The sequence below is a fragment of the Anabrus simplex genome, chromosome 4 (assembly GCF_040414725.1).
Source record: "Anabrus simplex isolate iqAnaSimp1 chromosome 4, ASM4041472v1, whole genome shotgun sequence".
NCBI lineage: Eukaryota > Metazoa > Arthropoda > Insecta > Orthoptera > Tettigoniidae > Anabrus > Anabrus simplex.
The window spans coordinates 379,447,835-379,468,065 of record NC_090268.1 but is presented as its reverse complement, the minus strand read 5'-3'; positions in this window follow the sequence as shown (position 1 = coordinate 379,468,065).

The window sequence follows — 20,231 nt, the reverse complement described above, 5'->3', positions numbered from 1 at the left end:
CAGCCATTCTAGCAAGACATAATAGTAATAATAATAATAATAATAATAATAATAATAATAATAATAATAATAATAATAATGTTCCGGACCGTCGTCAAATGTGCGGACCGCGCTGGTAACGGCTCCTGGACGGGTAATGACTAAGAATGCAGTCCAGCCGCGGGTTCAGTGCCGCCAAGGCACCCAATATGACACCACGCCGGATCTCCTGAAGGATTTTATCCATATTAAAAATGATTAAGGGAAAAGATGGCAAAGATTTACGAATCCAACTGACCAGGAGGAATACCTGAGCATAGTCCGGGAAGTACGAATTCGATTGCTGGAAAGGAAGATTGAAAAATGGGAGGAAACCTGCTGTAAAATAATAGAAAACGAGTCAGATCGGGAATTTTGGTGGATTCTCGCAGATAACGAGTCAGATCGCGAATTTTCGCGGATTATATATCTAAAACAATAAGCATTCAATTATAAATTTCAGTATAATACCGTAGCGAAGCACGGGTATCTTGCTAGTTGATATATATAAGAAAACATAAAGGTCCAATAATACTGCCTTGAGGAATTCCCCTCTTAATTTTTACAGGGACAGTAATTTGGAATAGGCCTAAATTGTAATTCTAGACCAGGTCATACTACTATTACTAAGTGAGCCTCTGCCAAATGTGCACACTGCTCATTCAAAACACCGCGTCAGAGTAGGGATCGAATAGCTGGAATACTGTGATTAACCAGTGTGTTAAGTACCAGTAGTATCAGACAATGTATGAACCAGAGGAATGGCATGCTAAAGAAAAAAGTTTCCTAACCTCCCAGCTATTTCCCGCCAATATTAAGTTAGGCTGTTATACTCGTTACGCAACAGTAATCCCATCTATCGGAGGTGAGGGCACTATAAGAGGCAAAGTACACCACAACGAACAATGGTCAATGCAAGACCGACTACAATATATCAGACCTTAATGCTACTATCGATTTGGAGGAAAATGGCGACTTCGTGGGCGAGCGTTTGAGACATGTAGTTGGTCCATATCTGTGTTTACATTCCGTTAAAAAGTGTTATTTTGATCGAGTTATTGAAGTATAAAGTATATGTTTGGTAAAATAATAATCTAGAACGGTTTATTAGTATGGTGTATTGTTAGGAGTTTATATGGATCGTTCCTGCTGCGTTCGTGGTTGTAGATCTAATTATACCGTTGCTGAAGCTTTTAAATTCCCTATAGATCTCTACAGGAGAAATGAATAAGGAATATTCCCCGGGAAATTTTGGAAGTTAAAGACCAAACTATCGTAGGCTACGTGTGTAACCAAAATTTGTGGTTAGGGAAGATTTCTTTCCAACCGATAATAGTGAGCCTATTCGTTTTTGTTTTCTTATTCAGTCGGAATAATTTCATGTAAGTTGATGATAAGTATTAGTTTCTATGTAGAATATAAGTGTACGAGTGTATTTATAGGGGTCTGTGGTCACTAGGACCTGTAATTATACGCAGTCATGTGAGAATATGTTTGTTTTCATCGTGTTGTGAACCGGATTTAAATCGAACTATGGCAATACCTTTCATACATCTATTCTTAAGTTCTCTAAGGAATAAAACATTAAGAGAGAAATGGATTAGGAACATACATCGTGAATACTTCTACAAGACAGTACTGTGCATGTGTCAACTGAGAGTGAGTCTGAGATTAGGGAAGACTATGTTTCTAATTCTAAATGGTGGACCTATTCGTATTCCTCGAAAAAGCAATTCATTTAGATACATTATAATTGATATGGTTATGTTCCTTCAGTGTCTATGTGCTTCAAAGTGTCGCGTGATTTATATGCAATTGTGTTCTGAAAGAATCTGTGCTTGCCTGCGGGAACATTTGGATAGATCTTGGTGTATAACAAAACATAATGTGACAGATGGAGCAATCTGTATACTGTTACACAGAAGAAATAGTGACTTGCAGGGATTAGCTTCGTTTGTAACTCAGGGGTTTTATTGTACCGATGCCTTCCGATTCATGCTGTGGATATCTGTTATCAAGCAGTCTACACCAAATTGAAGCTCGTCCATGTAGGTTAAAGACATCATTGTTTAGAGTCAATTGAGTTGTTTTACTCATGTTCTTCAATGGGGAAAATCTTATTAAATCATTAGTGTCTGAATGCATCCTTGCTAAGTTTACCATCATGGTTGGAAGTGCTACTATATCATATGTCAACATATGATTTAAGAGTTTCCAGTAAGGAAGGCTTAACATCACCGGGGCTGTTCATTGGGCTGGCATAATCATTTCGGGTGTACTTCATTTTCATCGAGTGCTGAACATTAGAAATTGTCCACCACTTCGAAACTAAGGCAACACGTTATGTTTCATAGTTCATGAGAGTGAATAAATTGAGAAATTTCACACCTTAAATTATTTTTAAACATTCAAAATGATGTTATCATTTTAACCGTTTTATAATGTATTTCCATCTATCCAGCGAAGTGCAATCTAAAAGAAAACGTTATTTGACTAAGTGAAATTTGAAATAATCAGCTTATTGTTCTCTTTTGCTGTGCGTCTTCCATCTATTCTAGCAGAATATGTGTGATTCTAGTTGATTATATGTGATGAGTACTTGTTCGCGAAGTGTTTTCATACGTGCAACAGTGATTTTCCCTATGATGTTACATTTATCATGTTAAAATACCTACCACCGTTTGCAAAATATGTACGTGATCTTTTCGTAATTTCTGGCGTATTGAACCAGATATTGTGTAGCTCTTTCAGTGGTATTAACACAAGTAATTTAATGTGACGCCGGGGCTGAGTGGCTCAGACAGTTTAAGCTCTGGCCTTCTGATCCCAACTTGGCGGGTTTGATCCCGGCTCAGTGCGGTAGTATTTGAAGGTGCTCAAATACGTCTGCCTCGTGTCGGTAAATTGACTGGTAGGTAAAACAACTCCTGCGGGACTAAATTCCGACATCTCCGAAAATCGTGAGTTGGTTTATCGTCGAAACGAAGTTATTGCGTGCTAACCTAACCTTCATCAGTCGGCAGCTACTGCGCCCACCACGTCCACCATCTTGGTTTTGATATTACGGTCTGATATATTGTAGTCGGTCTTGGTCAATGTAATGCTATTGTTGTTCAATGTTATGTGCTTTCGATATTGTAGGCCTTCACATTTAGTTTTCTTCGACGACTCTGATATACTACTCTTATCATAGTCGGTACGGTAAAACTGAATAAAACATAAATGATCGGAAATTGTATTCTCTATAACTTTTGTTATGTAGTACTTTTCTATAGGACCAATAGCAGAGGTAGGGTATTTAAAAATTAAATTTTAGGTGCTACCCGTAAACTACAATTTCATCCAGGGTCAGTAAAATTGTTTATAGCTTAGACTATAGTTTCTTCTTTCTCGACTCTATATACCGATTTTCAATAAATTCTGTGCACCCATTTTCTCGTGGCTCGGCGTTGATATGGACTTAGCAACAAAAATTGAAATTCATTGATATCACGGTTATCGTAGCCGGTATGGCAAAAATGTATGACATAAATGATCGGAAATTTAATTTTATGTAACTTTAATTATGTAATATTTATCGATAGGACCACTAATAAAATAAATATTTGAGAATTGAATTTTAGGCCTTCTTCTAAACTACCATTTCAGTCAGCGTGAATAAATAATTTATAGCTTAGAGTGTAGTGGCTCAACCCCCGACTTTACATACCGATTTTCATGAAATTCTCTTCAGCCGTTTTCTCGTGATGCGTGTAGAGACAGACAGACAGACAGACAGACAGACAGACAGACAGACAGACAGACAGACAGACAGACAGACAGACAGACAGACAGACAGACAGACAGACAGACAGACAGACAGACAGACAGACAGACAGACAGACAGACAGAAATTACGGAAAAGTAAAAAATGCATTTCATTGTTACAGTGGACATGGCCGATACAGAAATACCATGTTTTTCAAATTCTGAACAATGTACAGACAAAACTCTTATTTTATATATATAGATATTGTACATAGCTCGGATCTTTGTAATTTGGAGTTTGCTTTTGCTGATCCTGATTAAATAAATAAATAAATAAATAAATAAATAAATAAATAAATAAATAAATAAATAAATAAATAAATGTGGAGTCATTATGAGAATTATATCCCGAAGTAACACTTCACAACTCGAGGACAGCTGGAGCGACAGATCAACATTAATACACGTTCTAAGCACGGACCTGAACTGCGAAGTGCAGGCATTTCCGTACTGTCGCTGTGCTGTTTGACGGGAAGTGATGAGTCAATGGGAGGCAGCTAAGCTGTCTGCGCCTGCCGGCCAAGCGATGAGAGAAACTCAGTGTATATGCATATCTATCCCTGACCTCGTTTCCTGATACGGGGCCGAGGATGAGGTGAGATGAAATTATGTGGCACTCTTTACCGCTCAAAGTCCGTCCTGACCCCAACCTGCTGAGGAGCTAATGAAGATGAAATGAATGTTAGTAAATGAAATTGGGTAAGGAAGGGGAAGGAATTGGCTGAGATCTATGAATTCGAACTATTCTGGAATTTTCCTGGAAGTGAAAGTAGAAAACCACAGAAAACCAAGCTCAGGACGGCCGATGGTGGGGCTCGAACTATTCGTCTTCCGAACGCAGAATTTGGCTGCATAGCCGTAGCGCGTTTTCAAGTATGGCCACACCTCTCGAGGGAAAGGACTTGAAAGGATGGAAAATGGAAAAGTCCTCAGGATTGTAAAAGTATTTCCGTCAAGGTTGGAAAAGTATAAAAGATTAACGCGTCTGTGGATGCATTGAAAAACAAGAGAATACCAAGAGAGGTCGGATAAGAATGATGAAAGTGAGTATGCAATGGCATATAAATGGATAATAATAATAATGGCGTATGGCCTCCGGAGAGGCCTGGTACGGCCTATTAGGTGACTTGCATGTCTGTGAAGATGAGGGCCCTACCTAGCATGATTTCTAATGTCCAATACGCCACACACACCCAGCCCCCGAGCCATTGGAACTAACCAATTAAGGTTAAAATCCCCGAACCTGCCGGGTATCGAACCCGGGACCCCCTGAACCGAAGGCCAGTACGGTGACAATTAAGCAAACGAGTCGGACATATAAATGGAATCTGGGCCGGACTGAGGATGAAATATATTTTATCAGATTTAACTTTAGGTAATAAATCATCAAAATATAATTCATCTCACATGTAGATGGCCACCCGCAACAATCAATATATCTATACGTTAAATTGTTTCTGAGGAAATTGTACCTTCGAGGAACTTACACGACACCATGTGTTCACTCTTTCTTTCCGTGTGAATCTCCGAAGGTAATTATCACATCCCAAAAAATAAATTATTTATTATCATTCGAATTTAGTGGTGACCCAGGTGAAATTCCGCTTATTCCACCTAACTGGCTGCAAATACGTAGACTACAGCTATGACCACCTGTAATCCAGACTCCAGCAATAACCTGCAAGCCAGGAATGAGATGAATTGTAGCCGTGCCGCATGGAACAAACTTTACTATCACACTACTGTAACGGAATAATAATAATAATAATAATAATAATAATAATAATAATAATAATAATAATAATAATAATAATAATAATAATAATAAAAGCAAAAACAAAATCAAAGTCATCTCCGTACGGGCCATGAAGGCCCTTGGAGGAGTGGATGGTAAAGGCTTCCACTATCCATAACCTCGGCATTTGGTGGGGTAGAGTGGTTAGCTCTACGATCGGCCGCCCTTGCCCCATATGCACCTCCGGAAGTGGAAATCTGTTTTCTTAAATTTTTCGACTTCCTGACGGGGAATCGAGCCTATGTCCTTCCGGGTGAACCAAGTATGCCTTCACCGCCTCGGCCAGGTGGTCCCTATAATAATAATAATAATAATAATAATACATACATACATACATACATACATACATACATACATACATACATACATACATACATCATTAGAGACTGTTATGCCTTTCAGCGTTCAGTCTGCAAGCCTCTGTGAATGTCGCCACAATCCTCTATTTGCAACTAGTGCCGTAGCCTCATTTAGTTCTATACCTCTTATCTATGCCTTTGCTGGCAAGATGTAGTGTTAACAGTGCGCTATGTCTTCTGGTATGGGCTAGAATAAAATTGTTACTTTCATTGACCTGTCTCAGTCTCTTCCTTGGCTTTGACAATATGAAAGTGGCTGAGGTATGAGCGATGCTAGTAATGCCATTCCTTATGCAGCCAGTCCCTGCTATGAATGGTGTGAAAATGTCGCTCATAGGGTCGGTTGGTGTATGCATTTCAGTGGGCTTGGCAGACTGATGTGCAAATGCAACTTCTGGCTCGGTGAGGAAAGCAACGGGAAACTACCTCACTCCTCATTTCCCTAGTACGCCTCTTCAGTGACACCTAGGCCATCTATGACAGCTAATGGTGAACCTGTTGAGGATCCAACCAGCCTTTAGGCTGAATACCCAACATACATACCTCTTATCTTTAAATCGTTAGAAACTGAGTCTAACCATCGTCGTCTTGGTCTACCTCTACTTTTCGTACCCTCCATAACAGAGTCCATTATTCTCCTAGGTAACCTATCCTCCTCCATTCGCCTCACATGACCCCACCACCGAAGCCGGTTTTTGCGTATAGCTTCATCCATGGAGTTCATTCCTAAATTAGCCTTTATCTCCTCATTCCGAGTACTCTCCTGCCGTTGTTCCCACCTGTTTATACCAGCAGTCATTCTCGCTACTTTCATGTCTGTTACTTCTAACTTATGAATAATCATGAGTCCACCCCGCTTACGCTCCCGTAAAGCAAAGTTGGTCTGAAAACAGACCGATGTGAAGATAGTTTTGTCTGGGAGCTCACTTCCTTCTTACAGAATACTGATCGCAACTGCGAGCTCACTGCATTAGATTTACGACACCTTGATTCAATCTCACTTACTATATTACCATCCTGGGAGAACAAACAAACTAAATACCTGAAATTATCAACTTGTTCTAGCTTTGTATTACCAATCTGACATTCACTTCTGTTGAATTTCTTACCTACTGACATCAATTTAGTCTTCGAAAGGCTAATTTTCATACCGTACTCATTGCACCTATTTTCAAGTTCCAATATATTAGACTGCAGGCTTTCGGCACAATCTGCCATTAAGACCAAGTCGTCAGCATAGGCCAAACTGCTTACTACATTTCCACCTAACTGAATACACCCCTGCCATTTTATACCCTTCAGCAGATGATCCATATAAACTACGAACAACAAAGGTGAAAGATTACAGCCTTGTCTAACCCCTGTAAGTACCCTGAACCAAGAACTCATTCTACCATCAATTCTCACTGAAGCCCAATTGTCAACATAAATCCCTTTGATTGATTTTAATAATCTACCTTTAATTCCATAGTCCCCCAGTAATAATAATAATAATAATAATAATAATAATAATAATAATAATAATAATAATAATAATAATAATAATAAATTATTTATCAGTATAACCAACCCTCTAACGCTCATATACCCTGTTTACGTTTTCCCGACCACCCTGCATTAGACCTGATTATTTTCTGTTTAAGAGGTTTAGGCGATAATCATACGTTGGTCCCCATGAAACTATTTTCATCAATACTTAAAACAATAATTACCGCCAATATTAATAGATCACAATTTCCCGTCTGATAGCTTACAGATGCGGTATATCCCGCTGTCAGAGTGCTGCACGCTATATCTGGTTGACATGTCCCCACATTCTGCTTTTGTATACATTTTGACATGGGTATTGTTATCTCCCACACACATACACTCGGTTCACCACACAAATCAAAACTGCGATCCGAAGCGAAGCGATAGCTGGGATCTATTTTATGAAGTAATTAAACATACAAATTCATTCAGGAAAAGGAAAAATATTTCACCCGTATAATTAGACCTAACTTGTCCGACTCCGTAGCTAACTGGTCAGCCTAGTGGCCCTCGATTCAGAGGGCCTCGGGTTCGATTCCCGGCCAGGTCGGTGATATTAACTGTGCCCGTTAATTCCTTTGGCTTGGGGATTGGGTGTTTTGTGTTCGTCTTAATACACATCTCTTCGTCTATACAGTATACAATACACCACACTACCCACCACCCTCCACGCCGGGTGTGGCGTCAGGAAAGGTATCCGGACGTAAAACTGGGCTGAATATGTACAAAGTGCCAACCTCCCAAGACTGAGAAAAGATCGAGAAAGAAGAAGAATCAGGCATAACATCTACGGACATACAGAAAATCCAAGTTGTATGAAACATCGAAGCATGGTACTGATAGATGCTGTAAGGAGTACAACAAGAAGTTTTTACTAATTGGAGGGCCGTCAAACCCTCTTCTTCTTCTTCTTCTTCTTCTCCTTCTTCTTCTTCTTCTTATTCTGTATAAACCAACTGAAGACCACGACATTCCATTATTGCGTTTGGGGTGAGTTTTGATAGGCATCCATTTCGTTGTAAGATGGACAGCAGGCAATGGTATGATGATAAACGGGGTTAAAGTCAGGTTGTGAGTTTCACTAATAGGAAAAGTTTTCTCATTTTAATTACTGCATTGATGGGGTGAACGTTCCTTACGGGGATCACTGTAAGTACCTAGGTATTAATATAAGGATAGATCTTCATTGGGGAATTACATAAATGGTGTTGTAAATAAACGGTAAAGATCTCTGAACATGGTTATGAAGGTATTTAGGGGTTGTAGTAAGGATGTAAAGTAGAGGGTATATGAGTCTCTGGTAGGATCCCAACTAGAGTATGGTTCCAGTATATGGGACCCTCACCAGGATTACTTGATTCGAGATCTGGAAAAAAGTCCAAAGAAAAGCAGCTCGATTTGTTCTGGGTGATTTCCGAAAAAAAGTAGCGTTACGAAAATGTTGCAAAGTTTGGACTGGGAAGACTTGGGAGAAAGGAGACGAGGTGCTTGACTAAGTAGTATGTTCCGAGCTGTCAGTGGAGACATGGCGTGGAATGACATCAGTACACGAATAAGTCTGAGTGGTGTTTTTACAAGCAGGAAAGATCACAATATTAAGATAGAATTGGAATTCAAGAGCACAAATTGGGCCAAATATTCTTTTATTGGTAGGGGAGTTAGGGACTGGAATAATGTACCAAGGGAGATGTTCAATAAATTTCCAAGTTCCTTGCTATCATTTAAGAAAAGGCAAGGAAAACAAGAGATAGGGAATCTGCCACCTGGGCGACTGCCCTAAATGCAGATCAATGTTGATGATTGATTGATTGATTGATTGATTGATTGATTGATTGATTGATTGATTGATTGATCCTCTGGCCGTATTTCTTCTTCTTCTTCTTCTTCTTCTTCTTTGTCCAGATTGTACATTATTATTATTATTATTATTATTATTATTATTATTATTATTGTCTAATTTAGTGTGCGCCCCACTAACAACTTTTACGCTTTCCAGAGATACAGAAGTGTAAGAATTTTCCCTACAGGAGTTCTATTATATGCCGGTAAATCTACCGACATTAGGCTGGCATGACTGAGCACTTTTAATTACCACCGGACTGAGCCGGGGTCGATCCCGCTATCGTGAGCTCAGAAGGCCAGTGTTCCAAAGTCTGAGCTACTCATCCTAGCATGAGTACCCGATCCGTTGCTCATAATCCAGCTGAGGGTCTCTGACCAAGCTGTGAATATGGGATTAAAATGAATATGGGTGGCCAATCTAACTTTATAGGGTGATATTCCAGCCCATTTAAATTGCAATTTGAGGTAATAAAAACAAATTGGCGCCCGGAAGTAGTCACAATATCACGTTTAACAGTTGCCGCAGTGTGTAATATCCGGCCATCCATGGCATCCTAAAATATCTACAGAGTGTGACAGGATAATTCTACAAAATGCTTGGGAAGAATTACAGTGTGTCGTATTGCACACTCCTGTAATACTTCTTCATCTAATGAGCACAATACCATTGTGATGGCAGCTGTTGTACTGGAAGTGAATGTTGTAATGAATACTAATCAAATAAGGAAAAAGGAAGGGATCAGACCCTTCGAACAGTCAAGTTATTGGTGAAAGAATTCCACGGATGTATTCCATCTACCACTCCTATCCACAGGAGGGGGTGATGGGAGCGTTGCCATTTGTGTATATTGTAGTTTCAAGATTACAGAGACTAAGTGTGGATACCAAGATTTGTAGTTATTTCGGGGAAATAGAACTAGAAAATTACCCACTTTGTAATCAGAAGAGGTCCAATACTTCGAAGAATGGATATAATGATAAGAGGAAAGGGAACGGGTACGAATGACGCGAAAATGAAAGATGTCCCATGCCTTGCGAAGCTAATACCGTCAAGGCGGAAGGATACAAGAGGACAAGGGAGGTCAGATAGTGTTATTGAAAGTAAGAAGTGTGATGCAAACAATGACAGACTCCGTTTTGCCTTTTAAGACAGGCAGAAGATGCCGTGGATGTATTCTTTTACCGCCACCTACCGGCGGGGGATGGAAGAAGAGATGCGACGCTTCATAAAATTGAGGATGTCAATAAAAGAACTGGATAAATGAATGGCGTGAACATTGAAACTCCTAAGCTCTCGAAAAAGTTAAACGATCCGGCACGGAAGAGAACTGAATTTACTAAGTAAAGTCTGAAAGAAAATATCAGCTTAGGAGACTGGCGCAGGTAAGTGGAAGTAGTGACAGACTCAGGCAGGAACCCATGTTTCCAAGGTGATGATAGTTGTCTTAAGAGAAAGAACAGCTGACTAATGATCCTCTGTTAACAGTAATAAGAGGAAAAGCAGGTTGCCATTTTTTTTAGCTACTTGGTTAACTTTGAACTACACACATCTAACACATCGAAGGTTTTCGGCGACGGAGGGACGGGAAAGGTATAGGGTTGGGAAGGTAGCGGTCGTGACCTTAATTAAGGTACAGCCCCAGCGTTTACACGACATGAGTCTTCACCCAGCATTTCTCATCTCGAGGTAGTGCAGCTCTTTTCAGGCAAATTCCCAATGGAGGTGAGCTATATGTACCATTTCAACCATATAGTTCTCCTGCCATTCTTAAATTGCTGGCAGTACCGGGAATCGAACCCAGGCCCCCCGAGGACGGCAGCTACTAACACTAATCGTTACGCTACGGAGGCGGAAATTTGCCTGGTGTCAAAATGGGAAACCACAGAATACCATCTTCAGATCTGCCGACGATGGGATTCGAACCCACTATCTCCCGAACCGAATGCAACCTCACGTCTGCCTGACCCTAACGGCACACCAAATCTCCCGGTCGTAAAATAGAAGAAGTCATATCCTTCGAAGAAAGAGGTTATCGGCAAAAGAAAGAAAAAAAAACACTAAGTACGTGCAGATGATAGACTTCTTAGGTCAGGGATGACAAGGTTTGGTTCACAACTTTGATGATAATCTCGTCTGGCCTCCGGAGAGGCTGGTGTAGGTCTTTCTAGTTGACGCCCATGGTCGACTGGGTGTGAGATGATGATGATGATGATGATGATGATGATGAGGTAGAGGAGGAAGAGAGAGGTGTCAGCACATAGCCTACTCCTGTTGAATAACACCAAATCTTAACGTTTCGTCCGACGAACGAATCACCATCATCAGCGTCATATGTCCTCACCCCATATGCCTACTGCGAAGAGGTTTGGAATCGGTCCGAGGCTTTTGTCACGCAATCTACTGATTGATTAGAAATTGTATACCATCACCTATCCTACTCAGCTGGCCAACATTCTGATGGTCAAACTATTTTGCACCAACGGGACTCGAACCACCTAACCAGGGTGTCAGACCATACAGACTTGACGGCAATCATGACCACCAGGTGGGCTGACGTAATGTGACCGTCATTTAACGCGCGGACTACTTGTTTGAATTTCGTTGTGTGTGTAAGGTTGACACATACATCGTTCAATATCGCTTTTTATTCCGAAATGACATTGTCATAGCTTGACTCTGCCATTGCCATGATACAAGTTGACTGGTATATTTCTACGCGCCGGGCTCAGTGGCTCAGACGGTTGAGGCGCTGGCCTTCTGACCCCAACTTGGCAGTTTCGATCCTGGTTCAGTCCGGTGCTATTTGAAAGTGCTCAAATACGTCAGTCTCGTGTCTGTAGATTTAATGGCACGTAAAAGAACTCCCACGGGACTAAATTCGGGCACCTCGGCGTCTCCGAAAACCGTAAAAAGTAGTTAATGGGACGTAGAGCCAATAACATTATTATTATTATTATTATTATTATTATTATTATTATTATTATTATTATTATTATTCTTTCGAATGGGCCACCAGAGGACCACGTGCCAATTTCAATTCCTTCTTCTTTGTTCTTTCCTTTTCTTCCAGTACGCTTTCATCTGTTCACTATGTTTCTTCTTTCTGTCTTCAGACCACTTTGAACCAGTCTTTTTTACTTTCCTACCTTGGAATCCTTCTATTTTCAATACTTTTTCCCGAAAGCCTTCTCTATTATTTATTCCTTCTGTTGTTATATTGTTTTTTTTTCTAAATCCTTTCTTACTTCATTGACCCAGCTTGTCGTTGATTTCTTACTCCACAAATATCTGAAAATCTTACTGGTTAATCTACTATCTTGCATTCGATATAAATGTCCAAAAAACATAAGTCTCCTTTTCCTCATTACATCTGATATATTTTCTATTTTTTGATATATTTCAGCATTACTTCGTAATTTCCAACCTTCTGCTGTGTTTTGTGGGCCTAATATTTTCCTCATGATTCGCCTTTCTAGTATTTCTAGTTTATCTAAATTATAGTTTAATGCCAGACACTCGCTTGCATATAGGCATTCCGGCTTCACTACTGTGTTGTAATGCCTTATTTTTGCATTATATTATTATTATTATTATTATTATTATTATTATTATTATTATTATTATTTCTGCTTTTGCGCTGGAGGAGAGTGTGTTATGAATCCAATCTGAACATCATTTCCCTAGGCTTTACAAACCTAGCGGTCGTGGTGATTTTAAGCCATCGGGTTCGAAAGACAACAAAAGTTATTCACGGAGGGTTTCCGATCAGTGAAGAATCCGTTACAAGTAAGTGGAACCAATTCTTAAACTCAGCCATAGGACCAATGGTCACTAATTTTGCAAGTTCAGAGCTCCTGGAGGGTCGCTCCTTTAAGTACTCGATTACGAGAGTCAGAGGATATCATGGATGTATTCCACCCATCGCCCATTCCAGGTACTGGATCTGAAAGGTGGTAATTTTGCTGTCTTTTATCATTTAAAGAAGGTCTAATGGTTAACGTGCTGCCCTTTGGCCACAGGAGTCCTGGGTTCGATTCCCGGCAGGGTCGGGAATTTTAACCATAATTGGTTAATTCCGCTGGCACTGGGGCAGGGTGTATATGTCGTCTTCATCATCATTTCATCCTCATCACGACGCGCGGGTCGCCTACGGGCGTCAAATCAAAAGACCTGGATCTGGCGAGCCGAACTTGTTCTTGGGCACTCCCGGCACTAAAAGCCATACGCCATTTCATTATTTAAAGGTGTTGATAATTCTCGTTGTACTGCAGCACTACCGCGGTAACTACAAGATTGCACCCGAAAGACTCCGGTTCAAGGCAATATTCTAACGTGCCCCACGATAAGAGAGTCGGAGGTGAACTTAAACAAATACGAATGTTGCCTGACTCTGAGAGAAGTGCATACTCATGTTTATGTAGCGATTACATTGCGCAGTAAACTATATTTCTCTGCAGCGTTCACACTTGTCTGCATGGAGCACGCATACATGTACGGCGTGAGCCCCCGTAAGTAATAAATTCTGTTAGTTTATATCTGCCACACTAGTCGTAAAATTATTGCTGTAATAATGTCGCCGTCCACTGTACCTCTTTCGTACTGCAATACTTTCTCATCGTATGATATTAGAAAGGATCAATATTGATCCTAATTTTGTTTAGAATATTCAGAATTCTCAAAATCAATCATGTGGCAGAACGTTACGGTACCTTTTCGTGTTGCAAATTGAGGGTAATATTGGATCGGATTAAGAAAAAAGAATACTGACTTTTTAAGATCTAGTCAGTGTTTGTTTTTCTGTCATAAAATTGGAAAATATATTACAGAACCTTCATTGTTTTTAAATATTAATTACAAGCATTCTGAGCTCAGCTGCGATCACGGTATTCAATAACAAAGAAGTAAGTTTCCGGAAGAAGTTATCTTCAAATTAAGTCGGCATCGGACCATCCCTTCCAGGTGCGTAACTTTTTTTGTCAGTAAGGCTTCGGCCACAGTGCAAGCGACGAACGAAGCGTTGCGTTGTGTGGCGGCATAGATTAAACTCAAACCTGCGTTAGCAAATGCATGTGGTCACAGCGCCACGGGCGCGTCATTTTGGAGGGGAAGTTGGTTCAAGGACAACGCTACCCGCCGCTAGCCGCTCACTCCTGTTTGAGATTTCAGCTGCACCGCTCGCAATGACTGTTAGTGAATTACCAAGAGAAGAGATGAAAGAGCTAATTTCTGAAGTTCAAACCCGGACGTTCCTATGGAACGACAGATAGAAGAACTTCGAAAACCTAATAGTGACGAGGGAAGCCTGGAAAGAGACTGGATTGGAACGATTTCAAATATACCAGATATATTCATACCACTAGTGTGGCAGATATAAACAATATTGTCTTTAATGCATATTATGATGATTATTGCTATTGTACGTCCTATTATTATTGTTTAATTAATATTATTATCCTTTTAAATATATTACCGAGGTGAAAACTTGTGTTCGGCATTACATCTGACATTTATGGGTCTCTGGAAGTTGGTGACTTCCTTCTGTAGTCGCGCCTTCAGCTTTAGTAAGAAATCAAAAGCTTGAATGGATATAAAAGTATATTTGAAAAATCTTATCAGGAAATCAATTCAGTTCTCCATATAAATGATGTAATTCCCTATGCATTTAACGTTATTTATTTAGTGGATGATCACGAAATTCTCTCCTAGTCCTACGTCGAACTCTTCAGTTTAGATATTAAAAATTTCTAAAAGCAGAGGCAAACGAGAAAACTTTGAAACTGCCATTATCTAATCACCACGTGCAGGGGAAACGCCGCTTTCTGACTCTCACTAGATGTCCACACAGAAGCTCTCTCCTCCTGGCTCTTCAAGTTTTCGATACCGGCAACGCTCAGCTCGCTGCCTGCACTGTGGTCGAAGCCTAAGTGTATATATATGTAATGTATACTACTCGTATTAATATTATAAAAGCAAATAAGTTAGGAAAATCGTAATAAGGGTTGAGTCTGTCATAGATTTCAAGGGGTGGACAATTAGGCCTACTTTAGCCGGGCTGAGTGGCTCAGACGATTGAGGCACTGGCCTTTTGACTCCAGCTTGGCAAGTTCGATCCTAGCTCAGTCCGTTGGTATTTGAAGGCGCTCAAATACATCAGCCTTGTGTCAGTGGATTTACTGGCACGTAAAAGACTCCTGGGGGGGGGGACTAAATTAAGGCACCTCGGTGTCTTTAACTACAGTTAAAGTAGTTAGTAGGATGTAAAGCCGATGCCATTATTGTTTATTATTACAAATACTTTATGTAATTTAGAAAAATAATTATATATGTTTTAATACCCCTACCCAACTCTGTGTCAATAGCAGCTATTAACTAAAGAAAAACAGTCGAGATGACATTAAAGAAACTGCATATCTGGAGCTACTTTCATTTTCTAGCGCAGTAACAAAATGCTGTATGTGCACGCTGGGTGTCAGAGCAAAGTCAAAGAAGTTCCTACTTGAAAAGGAACAAGCTCGAATGAGGTTCCAATGAATGGAGGTAGTCGGAATTAGGCTCAATATTGGGTGTCAATTTACGTCGGCACTGAGTGAGCTGACTGTGCTCTTAGGGTCACGCAGCTGTGAACTTGCATTCGAGGGACAGTGGGTTCGATTCTCACCGTCCGCAACACCTGAAGAAGGCTTTTCGTTGTTTCACATTTTCACACCGGGCAAATGCTGAGGCTGTACCTTAGTCAATGCCACGGCCGCTTCCTTCCCATTCTTAGCCCTTACTATTAAATAAAAGCCCCCTGCGCAGTTCTAAGATGACAGGTAAGACGGAACACGGAAGAGGACACAGGCGCTCCGTTTCGCCGTCAGACTTGTGGTCAGTTTTCGCTAGTCGTGCACGGATAACATGTTAGAGGAACTTCAAATTTACACCGCTCTAGCATTAGCTTTGAGATCAAACACTAAAAAGAAAAGGGCTAGATTAAAATGGGAAAATGCTTGGTTACGTAAACGAGATACACTGTCGCATATAAATTCAATGAAAGATTTAACTCTTGAACCAGGTTGACTGGTACAATTATTTGAGGATGGACAGTGAAACGTATTTACATCTTCTTCACTTGGTAGCACCCCATATCAGAAAGAGCGACAGTGCAACGAGACGGGCAGTAACACCGCATGAACGACTCAGCGTCACACTTCGTTTCCTAGCAACCGGAAGAAGTTACGAAGATCTGAAGTTTTCCGCTGCAATTTCAGCCCAGTCTTTGGGAGTAATTATTCCTGACACTTGCGCTGCAATATATAAGGTGCTCAAGAAACAGTATCTCAAAGTAAGTAAAATTTATTTATAAGTTTCTTGTACAAGGTGAAATGTATTTCATGTTAATTTTATATAAAACAAGGTATATTGTATGCTTACAGTACCATAAGGAATAATTATATAATGGAGTTTGAAAATTAACCGACTTCGCCCAACCAACCTCAAAACAAAAAATATAATTATTTTAATTGGGTTAAATTACATTTTAGTTGCATGATTTAATAATAATAATAATAATAATAATAATAATAATAATAATAATAATAATAATAATAATAATAATAATAATAATAATAATAATAATAATAATAATCTTCCGCATATTTCACCCTGGCTCATTTGGATTTTTTTGCCTTAGTTAAAGGTACAGCCACGGAAAACCATCTTCAGGGCTGCCGACAGTGGGGTTCGAACCCACTATCTCCCGAATACTGGATAATGAGCGACTGCAGCTATCGAGCTCGGTATTTGGATTTTTGGGCGGGAGTTTAAGGCCAGATGCCCTTCCTGACGCCACGTAGTTTTTCAGATAAAAATTCCACCCTGCAGTCACGGGGATTCAAACCCCGCACGCCTGGGTGAGAAGCCAGCAGCTAAGCCACTGCGGTATCACGCCCCCAATAATACAGCAGAATCGGATATAACCCGGACTCTCTCATGTCTCCCGTCACAGCAATAAATATTCAATTAACATGTGATTGGAGTATAATTCAATACAATTGCAGTGAGAATTTTTCAGAGCTGAAAACAAGTTTTGCATACCCTCAGTGTTGAAAAGAATTTTGCAGATCCCTGTACTATTTCTGGATATGGAATCCCACGAAGCTTCCACGTAAATACCCTAGGGAAGATAATATCTACAGTAAGCAATGAAGGCAAAGTATTTCCTTATGTCCGTTCGAACAGAGGAATAGCAGGTGAATTAAAAGAAATACACTGTGGCCGATATATTGGAAATAATTAAAAAAGTTAAAGATGGAGAAACAAAGGCACGCATATTCAGTATATTAGACAAATGAAGTCAGATAGTGAGTATCTCCATTTGTTACATCTCTCATCGATTAAGCACTATACACTTGTGGAAACGTACTCAACAACTCCGGCAGAGTGACTATTTCAGAATGCACAGTTCGTGAATCAGTTAAGATCTTTTTGAATTCGGTATAAATAGAATGCATTTTTTCCTTATTTAGAGACACGGTATTGTAACAGTGCTTATCAAAAATGAAATCTATCACTGAATACTAAATACCGTTAGTTTATTTATGCTTACCTCTTTTGGGGAATCCAAACTGCTCACACTCTGTCTGGGAAGTTCTTGATCCATTAAAAACAATAGGTCCTCGTAGTACCATAAACTTGGTATATAATTGTCATCTGTACCATTGCCTGACTCCTGAGACTCCTTGACTTTCTTCAGTTCTTTCCAAAAACAACTTCGAAGTGAATTTTTTTTATCACTGCTTCTTTCATAGCTTCGGAATCAATTTCCGACAACTTTATGCGTAACTGTTCATAAGCAACATTTTTTCTTTGTTTTTATCCGTGTACTCTTTACTTTTGATTTTCCGCAAGCACGGATTACAACGGTATAGCTGGATGAATTATATTAGAAACGCTCGAGGTATGATTCTTAAATCCGACATTATGCGCTATGAGTGAACTGCACTGTAGGAGCAATTGGTTAAAACTGACGCTAAGTCCGAAGACCCCACACACGCTCCAACTTGCTCGCCGAATTACCTGTACACGCACAGAAAAATCAGGCGCTGCCAGATTCACTTCGAGCCAAGCCTAAGACAGTACAGGGATGAAAATTCTACCACACACGGTCCTTCATACCTGTCATCTTAGAACTGCGCAGGTAAGACGGACGCTAAGACGGACCGTCTATGAGGCCCTTTACACCTAGACACCACACACTCACACACGTAGCTCACCCTTTAGGGTGTACCGGTGAAAGCGGCTACAGAACTGGTTAGCCGAACCTATCCTCCGACACTTCCGGCACTAAAATTCGTATACTAAAAAATTTTGGATGGTGGAGAGCAAGTCTTAGCCAATAGACGTTAGATAGGACAGGTGAAAGTTAGGAGTCTGGCACAAGTAATGTAAGAATTTTGTGCTCGACAAGCCACACCCCCTGGGTGTTACCCCTTTTAGTCTCCTCGTACGACATGCAGGGCACACGCCACGAATATATTCTATGACCTTACCTACAAGGGTGTTAGTGTATGCACAGCTACTACGGACTACATTAGTCTGTTGAATATATGTTTATAATTTAGTTGCAAAATTTCCAGTCGGTAACTCAGATCGAACCTTATTGTTTACGTAACAGTTTTATACATGGAATTCCAGGCTACGATTATGACATCATCAGTCAAGCTTGTTTTTTTCTATTATCTACTACAGTAAACCCCTCCTCATAAATTCAACCAAGAAACGCATAGTTTCTTTGGATGATGATAATAATAATAATAATAATAATAATAATAATAATAATAATAACAAAAAGGTGTTGTATAAAAACCCGTTTATTTCTCCAAAATGATATCTCCGAATCTATTGACAGAACAATTTAGACAAACAAATTGTGTATCTCGACTACTTTCTCATGGATTTTTCGCAGGCCAGGAGAGTTGAAGTTGAAGGCCTAACAGGAAGCTCGTGGAGCCATATCAGTCATAGTACTCGTCATCCTCTTCATCTCCCAACATGTACCTCCCCATGTCCGCTAAGAGGGTACCATTGTGGACACCTCTGATGAGGGCGGTTTCCACCATACGGCGCGTGGGTTCGTCGGGTAAGTTGTACTTCATGATGATGTACTGTATGATGGCATTGCTCGTTGACCCCTTGGGCTCCTTTAGATTCCTGATGGCCGTTTCCACCAGCTCAGAGGGCTTGGGTAACTTCTCCTGCTGCGCGTTTTTCTGCATGGTGTCGACAGTTTCTACACCGTATCAGGACTACTGCACTTCGCACGGACTGCACAGCAAAAACTGCATAACAATGGTGTATTTTTACACGAATCCTTGGATACATACAGTATTCTTACTTTGAGATCATTCTATATTAAGAAACCAGTATTGCTCTTATGACACAAAGCTTGCCATATCGAACGAGAACGACTCTGTTCAATAGCATCACGGGAAAACGGAGGCGTATACAGTGTGTCTCATATAAACTATGACCGAGCGTACGATGTTTGTACTCTGCGCTACGGCAGCAGCCTCAGCCGAACTTACATCGCACGCGGCCTCCCTGCTTTAAGCGTGTATACAAATATTAAATCTTACCTCGTAAAAGATGCTGGATATGTCGTCTTTCCTGAGTTATACAGATAAGCTCATTCTGGCTGATGCGAGTGAGTTCTGCCGCTGTAATGTTTCTGAATTCATTCGTAATGCTTCCTTTGAGTTTCTTCTGTGTGTGAGGATTTGTTCGATACACTTTTTTCTTTTAGTTTACCCCACAAGTAAAAAAATCACACTCTGTTATATCTGGAAAATGAGGAGGAAACAGAGCAGCACTGATCACTATGTCTACGAGATTGTAAGAA